Source organism: Erithacus rubecula, assembly GCF_903797595.1.
Source record: "Erithacus rubecula genome assembly, chromosome: 6".
NCBI classification, from domain to species: Eukaryota; Metazoa; Chordata; class Aves; order Passeriformes; family Muscicapidae; genus Erithacus; species Erithacus rubecula.
The window spans coordinates 43,854,216-43,865,425 of NC_136688.1; positions in this window are offsets into that span (position 1 = coordinate 43,854,216).

Sequence of the window (11,210 nt, forward strand, 5' to 3'; positions counted from 1 at the left end):
TGAATAGTGTAGGCTTTTCATACTGATTTGCAAAAGAGAAAACAATATTAAATTCAATTTTCAAATATTGAAGTGTGAAAGATAAAATATTGCGGAATAACATTTTTCCACAACAAATAAAACAAAGGTATTAGATATTATTACTACCTTGAACATATCAAGATGTCAGGTACTAACTGTCCCAACTGGGTGAGATTTTTTAGCATTTCTTTTATGGGGTGAAGTGTTAGGCCTTTAACACAGAAAATAATGATCAGACCTTACCCCCCAAATTCATGTTTTTCTTTAAGAAGAGTCAAGCTCTTCGTATGGTGCCAACTAATAGGACAAAAGGCAGCAGCAGAAACTGATGCACAGGATGTTCCACCTGAAAATGAGGAAGAACTTTGCTGTGCAGGGGGCTGAGCACTGGAACAGGAGATACTCCAGAACAGACTGGATGCAATCCTGTGCCATGTACAGGGATAAACCTGCTTGAGCAGGGAGGGTGGACCAGACCTTTCAACCCCACCCATTCTGTGATATATTGAAAACAGGCAACAAAAAATAACAGTCTTTTAAAACAACACAAAAGCAAGTCCTTTCACTTGCTTTGCATAATTTCCTCAGCATTTTTAATTAGAAACCAGGACATGCACAGTAGAGAAAAAAATTAATTTCTAACCTATAAACAAGATTTCTTCCTTGTTTATGTATTTGTGTCAAAAATAACTTGAGGACAAAATATTTTCAATATTTTCTACTTTTTTATTTCCTATATCTTTAAATGCTCTGTCAAATTTGTTTCAAACTTGTGTTGCAAAGAAAATCTAAAGAATATTTTTTTATTTTATTTATACTCTCGTAATTTTTCTTCCTTCCTTTCAACTGCAGTTCTTACCAGCTTTTATTATAAATAAAAAAGAACTGAAAACTTGGAGACAGGCTTTGTGGTGAAAAGTCTGACACTGCTTTCTGAAGTGATCAAGGCTAATCATCTAACAGCTACAAACTGAAAAAGAAAAAATCAGCTCTAGAGATTCTAAAGCAAGGGAAAACCAACCAAGCAAGATAATCCTAAAAGGTTTGGTTCTTTCAAGTAACAAACTCCATTTGAGGTTCTTATTTCTTTCCCTGTGAAACTTAGTGATATCTAAGGAGGTACAGGGTTTATATACAAATCATGAAGGATAATTTTGAGGTCAGTCACTATTTTTCTTCTTTTCCCCTTGCACATGACAGCAATGAATCAAGCTGAGTAGCAGCAATGGGCATTACAGTTAAAACTCATTATATGGACCTTTCAAAGTACAAGTAGACCTTGAAATTTGTGAATAAGGAAGTAGTACCTACAATACTGCTCACATCTCAGTCATACAAGTATTTTCAGTTGTGAAGTTAGGTTCATTTCAGCTAATGCTAGACACATAATATATTCCCTGGGGAGAGTATTGTGTGTTTTGGAAGCATCTTTTTTATCAAACTACTTATTCTCTGTGAGAAAAATATCATTCACTTTCTGTCACTCTTCTCCTGACAGTCTGGGCTCTCCGTATAAACCAATATACTTGGTCTGACTTTATCAACTCTCCATATGGCTATAAGCTTACTTAGGTTTGATACTCTATACTTCTGATTACATCAGAAGAGCTCAGCATTTGGCTCACATACTGTGTACAGACAGGAGAACTAAGCCATTGGAGCCTGCTCAGAGTGCACTGGTCTTCCCTGCCAGAGCTTTCCAGAGTGCACTGCCCTGGGCCCTTAACACCATCCTGCCCTGCCAAGCTGCACAGCAGAAGTGCCCACATGTATTTCATTTTCTTCTCTCACTGCCAGGGCTGGGGCAGTGTCAGCAGAGTTGGTGGCATTCACCTCCCCCCAGCCACCAAAATGAGCCATAGGATCTGCTCCTCCAAGAAGACTGGATCCAGCTGGATCACATAATTCATTTAGAAGAGATGAGAGCTGTGCCTCAGTGTCTGCTGTGAAATCTGAGAAAACTGATGGACTATTGGTGACAGCATAATGCTGCCCTAGCAGGAAAATGAAGACAGCCTGCCAAACTCCACTGATTTGCTAATGGTGCTTATCTGCTGTAAGCATCCGGAGAATTGGAAGTGGCAGAGTGGTGAGAAGAAAATCCTCAGGGACATCAGTCTTAGACAAACTTCTGGAATTAGCCAGAGGAGTAGGAGGGCTCTAATTTGTTGTAGACTATAATTAGAGTTTAAAAGTTCTCTTAAATGAGACAGCAAAACTTAGATACAATTATTAATCAGAGTATCTATGCAGGTGAGGGTAGAGATGCTCTGTGGGAGGACGACCTTAACCTGGCTGGGGAGTCAGCACAGCTCTCAGGGCTGAGGACAGCTCCATGCATACCTAAGGGAAAGCAAATGAGCAAACACTCTGCCATGCCAAATTAAGACACTGGGTCCACTGTGGGTCAGAGCCTGGGACTGCTTCATCACTGCAGTTAAATTCAGAAGTAGAGTGAACCTCCAGAATAGCAATCTGACACAGATTATAGTATGTTAGAGTTACAGTTTACCCAAATTAAGAAATAAAGAATATGAGGAAAGACCTCCACAGATAATTAATACATAAAACTCAAGTATATATCTACTGGACCTAAGCTCTACTCTTTCCAAAAAAAAGCATCTTCCACTATTTTGACAGTTCTCATTGTCTGATTTGTTCTTAGTTGGGCTTTCTCACATATGAAAATTCACCACCTTAGCTAGAAATAAAATATCCAAGTTGTTGTCCAGAAAAATGGTACACGGTTCATGTATAAACCTGGCCTAGAAGATTATCAGAGATAACTAGGGCATACAGAAGAGGTCTTACAGTTATGCCATCTGCTACCACAGTCCCAATGATCTGCATTCCCCATGGAAATGCCTCAGGGCAGAATGATTGTTCCTTGATATGAATCTCCTACAGGCAATTTTATCCTGCAGAAGGCAAGAAGGGCTTTCTCTGCCAGATATCTACTGTCAGTAAGTCTTCAATAGCATTGTTGTAATGGAGCATTATCTGATGTTCTGGTCATGTTAGATATATTCAGGCTGTTTTTATTTCCTCTTTCCCCGTTCCTGTGGATGTTGTACATTTTTGAAGCACTGTTATTAAAATAGCAGTTGGCTGCAAAAAGTTTGATGAAATCTTATTTTAGTCTTGCATGCAGTCTGTCAAAATCCACATTCTTCTGAAACTGGATAGATTTGCTACAATTTCTGCTTTATAAAATAAAATTGGAAAAAAGGTTCAGACAATGTTGAAGTACTCTTTTGCCATTTTTGGAATAGAATACAGCAGTGTTCTATATTGAAAGAATCACAGGTTATTCCTCTTCAGAGGGGACATAACATATATTGTAAATGCTCTGTATCAAGACCACCAATAGCTTATTAATGACCTGAAAATCAAAAATTAACTGTTTAAAAGTGGAAACACAAATGCTCACTGAATATAAAGTGATTTGCAGATAACATCAGAAAATCTGAGGCATAAAATGAGATGCATCCAGCAAAGGACATAAAAGAAAGTAAGAAAAGCTTTTGTAAATACAGTCAGAATAAAGACCAAGAACATTTCACTGGTCTTAAGCAGGAACAGTGAAAAATTTATGAAGGAATGTAAAAGGACAAAGTGTTCAGTGCCTGAGCCTTCATAAAAAGAGTATCTGTGATCAGATTCTTAACACATTTCAGTGGTGTGGAAAACCAGTCAGAATTAGGAGAGAACAGATAGCAGACACTTAGTTGTGACAAGTGTGCATGATAATGGAGCCTGCTGAAATCCACCTTGGAAGATTAAGAAATAATGTAAACAATCTGAACTACTTTGAGGACACACAGAGGACTGATCAAAATAACTATAGTGCTCTCCCACAGAAAAGGAAAAAGAAAAGATGGAAAATTGTAGGCTAGACAGTCCAAGTTTAATACCTGGAATGATACCCAACAAAATGTGAAACAATCTGTGTATAAGCATCTAGAGACATAAACATAGTAAGAAACAGCCAGCTTGTATTTATCAAAATAAAGTGTGTTAAACCAAGCTGAGTTCTTTCCAAGTGAATAACTTGGCTTTTCAGAATAATTTGTCTTTTTGGGTGGAAGAAGGTAAGCAGAGAAAATGGATGTTCAGTTTATTGAAGTTGTGGCAGTCTCAGACAATCTCCTCCACAAACAAACTGAGGGAATATGGCTTTTGTTACATCACCATAAAATAAGCCTGCCAGCTGTGGAAAATACCTGTTTCAAGAATAGTCACTATTATCCTTCATTCCAGTTTGAAATGCTGCAACCCTTCTTGTTCTCAGCACACCTGCAATGGGAAGGGGTGATTTCCAGTGTGCCACGGTGCTTATCACCACACCAACCAGCACAGAGGGATCATCTGGAAGCAATCAGACATCTCTGCAGGGAGCAGCCACTAAGCCAAGGCTCTGCCTGTGCAGGTGACTGGGGCTGTCAGGCAGAGAGAAGTATCCATGGCTGTCTCCCAGTGACCCCTGACTGTCAATGCAATTAGCAATTTTATCCCACCCAAACCAAACTATTCCTAGCAAACAGTGATTGGTGTTGTGCTACATCACTGTGGCATCTGGCCATGCCTGAGCTTCTCTTCCCTGGTACCCTTTGGCCTGAAGATCCTATGACTCTGGCAGGTGGAAAAAAGTGCTTCTTTCAGAGGGTACCTCAAAAAGGCATCTTCTGCAATATGTCAGCAGAAAGGAAGGACACAAATACCTGACTCCTGCCCCTGAGGAACAACATAAAAATTCAGTCTGGTTGTACCAGCCCTGTGATGAATGTCTGGTAACAGTCCCAGATGGCAGAGGCACATGGGTAAGTTCATCCAGCTGGTCTTTACAGTTTAGAATTTGAAGTTGCTGCAATTTTATCAAAATATTCATCAATTCACAGATTGTAACAATAATACATTTACACAAATCCACAGTGACTGAGTCAATACTTTCAGGTCATTAACTACAAGTCCAAAATGTTTATATCTATGAAATTACCATAAAATAGATAACTTGGGAAGAATGAAGGGACTTTTTTGAATACATGGCATGCATTATTTTGCACACATGTATATTTGCTTAAAAAGAGATGTATATTTGTTTAAAAAGAGATGTACAGTAAGTTGCTTATTATATTCCTAGGTTAGTGATCTTTATCAACTGACATACATGAACTGAGCAATTATCTGAGCAATTGAGGCATATATGCAGTCCCCTATAGTAACTTCAGCTGACAGGCTGCCATACTTAATTGGATCACATTGGATTGGCTCACATGTGCCTAAGCCCTGTACCACATCTGGATATACTTTGCTATATTTTTATGCATTTTCTTGGACTTTTAAAAGCTTTTTTATTATTATACAATAATAGTCTTTTAATAATAAATGTAGTAAAGACTGCTTCTTTTCTCCTCTTTAAAAACAAGAGATCAAATTGTAGGTTCTGTTCTCACCATGAAGTAAAACTACATCTTTAATAGTAAATACTCTGCAACTAAAATGTTTCCTTTTTTATTATCTTTCTTATGGGTCATTTTGTTTCAATAAGCAAGATCAGGGACAGCTACTAGACTATGCAAGAGTCATCTCTCCTTCAGGAGGGTTTTAAATTATACCTTAACATATCAGTTCTAACTCCAAGTAGAAACTGATCTACAGACTCTGTCTGGGGCCTTTGAGGAGTCACAGAAATTAAGTTATTAGCAAGAGTCTACAGGAGACCCTCCAAAAAAGGGGCAAGATTTCATCCAAAAGGAAACAACACAAAGGAAGTATACCTGTAATTATCAATCAGTTAAGACTAGAGTGTCATGGCAGATAACACTCCTCAAGTCCTGTGTGCAGTTGTACCAAACTTGCTTCTGCATCCCTCATCAAAGCAGTACCACCTACGTTACCAAAATAACTTTACATAAAATATAATTGGTTCTGTGGAGCTCAGAGGGGAAGAATAATTATGACAGGAGTCTAAAATTTCTATGCCAGGTTATTGTCCAGCCAAAGTGGTTCCTAGATAGAAAGGAACTGCATCAGAAAAGGCAGTAGCTCAGTAGAAAGATATTAGAAAGCAGTCAAGAGGTGAGGGGAATGGGAAAAATAGGCCTCTGCTTTTGTCCACATCCAGAATTTTAAAGAAAACGTCTCCCTCATTTGTTGATAGCAATGGCAAAAGTGCTAATGTAAAAACAGCTTGTGAGTGCTTGTACCACAGGCTAAGTTGATGGAGGTGACAGGTAGCTTTTTTCCACTGTGCTATGTACTGCCTGAATGTCAAGGCAATAGAGAGATGCTGCCCTTGAGGCACTACACAGCTCATATTGATGACACCCCTGCTGAGACCTCATTAGGGAAGACATGCAGCCCAGAAATGTATTAGTGTGAATGTGTGTCTGATGTCTGGATGTAATAGATTCATCAGTCATTCTCCTCTAGCATTTTCTCTTTCTCCACCCAACCACAGTTGCCTCCTGTGACTGGCTAAAATTACAATGAACTCTTGCATCAACTTTAAGGCAAGAGGGCTCTGGTCTACTCTTTACAAAACTGCAAAGTCCTGGCATTTGCCAATTTATGTAGAGCAAGATACTCTAGAATTTAAGACTGAAGTGGAGGCTATGTATGTTAGGAATTTCATTCTAATAACCTCAAGGACAGTGTTTTGAATAGTCCTCCCAAACTAATTAATCGACTGACTTTTTAAAGCTTAACTGATTTTATGGTCACAGATAATAATCTGGAATGCAGCTAACAATCACTGTAATTAGATCCTTCAGTAATTTTTCAATAGGCAAGCCTTATCAAGATAATAGGTCTGATCTTTGCATTAGGTGGCACCTTGCATTGTTATTGGAAGCCTCAGGAAAAAAAAAAGAAAACTGGTTTGGGCAAACACACTGCAAGGTTTTGCTTTACCTCCTTACTATCACCCTTTCCTATCACAAAATTCTTTGGTGCCAGCTCTGATATATCAGAAACTGCATGCTTCTTACAAGACAAAATCTATTGGCTACCATTAGAAAACATGATTTCACATTGTAGGATCAGAAAACAGAGACAAATAAATGTTCTAAGGGATATTGGGGTGGGTTCTTTTGGGCACACCTAAACATCAGAGGAAGTTAAGATGTAATATTAGGTGAAGCAGGAATGACTGACATTTTCATATGCATGAAAAGGTAATTAATTAATTAAGAAACATAAAATAACATTGCTTTTTAAAAAATCCTCAATCAATCATTTCACTAATTAAATTATTTTTATTTGAGGTCCAAACAATTTTAGAAATCATCTGCAGCTTTGACAAAATCACATCTCAGAAATTCAGGGCACGTGATAACTGAAGATGAGCACTCTGTGCAGAACAGGAATTTGTCACTTTCCACTCTGATGTCACAATCTAAAAAGCAGCAACTTTTAACTTGCCCTTAAAGACCAAGCTTGTGTAGAACTACAGGAGAATTACAGTGTAATTCCTGCTCTTAGTCTTGCACATCACTGACATTTGGGGTCAGTGCAGTTCTATCTCTACAATATTTACATGTGCACTAAGGGACTTGTCACCACTCATAGATAAATGCTGAAGTCCTTACTTAGCACCTAGCCAGCCTTTCCTTGGGACAATGTCAGCGAAGTTCTGAGGTATGTATGAGTAAAATGCTGGCTAAGCATGCTGCCACAGAGCATGAAGAGTAAGTGAATTGTCATGGCCTTCATTTGAATGAAATTAACCAAGAGGCATGGCCAAACAAAATAGATTTCTAATCCTAGTTCCACTGGACTTAATTTTACTACACTCTAATTCAACTACCATTACATAACTGATTCTGTCATCATTTTGATTTAAGAAAATATTACATCATTTTTAGACACAAAACAATAGAGACAATAATCTTATTTTAGGATTTTATTTCTAATTTAAATTCTGTAGGCCGTGGTGCGCAAATGAAAATTTGGGGATTATGGATAGCAGGAGACTATATCTGGTTTAGAAATGTTTATTAAAACACAGCCTTAGTGAATTGTTCAGCAGAGCACTGGGGATTAAGCACACTACTCAGCCTGAATCCACATCATCTGCAAATCTGATATGTGTAGTGGTCTTTGTACTGCCCAGACCTTTAGCAAACTATTTTTAGGGGCTAATTGTCCAGCTGCATTACAACTTTACCTAGTTTCTTTTTCTTAGCCAAAAAGGAAATTGAAACCCTGAAGAACCACAAAAGCCAAGCCAAATATTAAATGGAATATAACTGTCTTGAAGAAAAAAGAAAACGGAAAAATCACAGAAAAATCTATCTACTTGGAGGGGGGGAGCATTTAAAAAAAATCCAACTTGTCTGTGAGAGTGTGTTGAAAAAGCATATCTAACAGCTTTTGTGGTGGGATAAAGCATAAAAGAGGTATAAATTAAAGACTGGCTTTTAAAAAGCAGATTAGAGCAGTAAGAGATAAATGCAAATGAAGGGTCAAAGCAGCATGAAGCCAAGAGAGCAAGGATGTGTGGAAAGCCCAGGGCAGGATGGAAGAATGGATAAAAGACATGCTGGATCAGAGGTTTTCAGCTGTTACAGCAGCAGCACTGAGGGCTGGATGAGATACAGGCTTCTGTCAGTAGTGGTTTAGGAGTATTAGGTTTGCCTGAACCAGTCTGACATTTCCTCAGATGTGTTTATCAACTCTCTCTGAGGGCAGCTGGCCCCTGGCACTTTGCAGCTCTGAGGGGAGGAGCAAGAATTGATTCTTCATGATTGATGCTACTGTGCTTGAATGCAGTTACTAATTCCTCTGCACAGCTGCACAGCAAGCTTCCCCATCCCTGAAGCACAGCTGGAACACAGCCTGGCCATGGTCTATGAGGCTCTGTACTGCAACCCCAGTTTGTGAGGGACACCTGCAATGTTCAGCCATTTGCTGCTTCACCAAGTGCCTGGAGGGGAATTGAACTGACAGGTGGTTATGCTAAGCAAGCTATGCAGAATGGGGCAGAGAGATGAAAATCACATTGAAAAATTGAAAACTAGGGATTAAAATTCCCTGATTCTAATGTCAAGGGTTTATCTCCCCAGTTTCTATCAGGTCCAGAATTGGCCCTGTGTAGAAATTTCTTCTCTGCTGCTCAGAACTTGGAATGGCTATTTGTGTTAGCACTGTAATGATAATAATCTCACAGGCAACATTTTGAAAAGCCTCACAGGCTGAGAGCTGGGGTTCTCCAGCCTGCAGAAAAGAATGCTGTGGGGACACCTTATTGAACCTTTCAGTACACAAATGGTCTTACAAGAAGGTTGGAGACGGACTTTATACAGGACAAGGGGTAATGGCTTTAAGCTAAAAGAGGATTTTGTTTGGATTAAATATTAGGAAGAAATTCTTTCCTGTGAGAATGGCAAGATGCTGACAAAGATTGCCCAGAGAAGATGTGGATGCTCCACACCTGGAAGTGTTCAAGGTGAGGTTTGATGGGGCTGAGAGCAACCTGGTCTAGTGAAAAGTGTCTCTGCCCATGCAAAGGGGTTGGAATTAGATGATCTGTAAGGGCCCTTCCAATTTCAGTCATTCTGTGACTCTATGGTTCACTGAACTAATTAGCTGAGTGACATTTTTAAGCTAAACAAGCAACAGTGGTATTCCAGCATGTTCCAGCTACCAAACTGCCTCTAGTTACAATTCTGTTGCTGTGATTACTCAGGACTCAAGCCTTCTATCAAAAATTAACTCCTTTATCATTCACATTTTGGTCCTCATTTTGGGTTTCTTGATGGCTCAAATCTGGAACAGGTAAACCACATCAGCAAGTGGGAAGCATGAGTCCAGAAGGACCAGCTTGGGCTCAGAGGCTGCACATTGGATTCAGTGAGCTCAAACTTCCATAAATTACAGTTGGAGCAAAGTTGAGAGGGTCAGATTAACTGAAAAAAAGCAGTCCGTGGTGCGGACAGTGACTCAGATGTCAAGCTCCTGAACTCCAGATTGCTGCATTTCCCAGATATTGGTACCTGACGTGAACAAGTTAAAGCTCATTCAGGTATTTCATCATTTCTGAGAATCACATGGATAGCAACAGAAAAGAGTCAATTTTTTTTTTAACAAAGCAGACACATTTACCCTCTAACTACACAGAGAAGGCAGCAAATACACACTGCTCAGGCCAGCATTCAACAGAAATGTCTTCAAGAGGCAACCAGATGTTTTTAGAACAGTCATGACAGCATTTTCCAGTTCTGTTCCTGCTGTCCTGATGGTAAGAAACGTGCAGTTATTAAGCAGCAAATTATAACATCTGAACAAGCTTTTTATTTCCCCCAATAAATCCAGACTAGCAGTTAAAAAAAAAATCCAGTAGACTCAAACAACCCTTTTTTGCAAGGTGAAATGAACAATCTGCTGGCACACACACATCTGATTGCCCTAGAGCTCTGCTGCATGTGCACTGTGACTGCCATTTGTAAAGTTTAAAACTGAATAAGGACTATTATTCATTGAAATAAGACCAAAATACATCAGCGTTTCTATCAGCTTCACAGGACAATGGATCTGCAGAACACAGGAAATGCATTAAATTTAAGGGAAAATATAAAAATAACAGGAAAACTCCCATATGTTCAAAACACAAAAGAAGGTGGGAAAACTTTCTCAAATTCTTCTTAGCAGCCTGTTCGTTGAAGGGTTTGATACTAAAGGTTCTCTGTACTAGAAAGCAAAACTCTTTCCTAACCCACTAAAAACATTTACAGTTTAACTGAGTAATGATCAAAAAGCAATGAAGAAGCTATACTACAAATAACACCCAGAATGATAGTTGGATGCAAATACTATTGTTTATTTGCAAATCAAATACTTAAAAAAACCCACCCTTAATCTTCTTGCCTTGAGGACTCTTCCAAAGGATGTGGTCATATTTATAGTCATATAATTGTATAGTTCAACTGTATGAATTTTCAATGATGTGTTTTTTCAAACAAATAAAAAAAAATATTGGTATAGACATGTCTCTATATAGCTGTTATATGCAGTGAGAAACAACCATCCTTGTGGTTTTGCTCTGTACTAATTTCTATTAGAAATGGCTTTTGGTATGGATTAAGGTGCTTTCTGGGACAGGAATGAATAGATGTGTTCATAACCTCATCAGGAGGGAAGGAACATACTGTTATTTGTGCCTGTTTACACGTGCAGGCACCATTGTCATT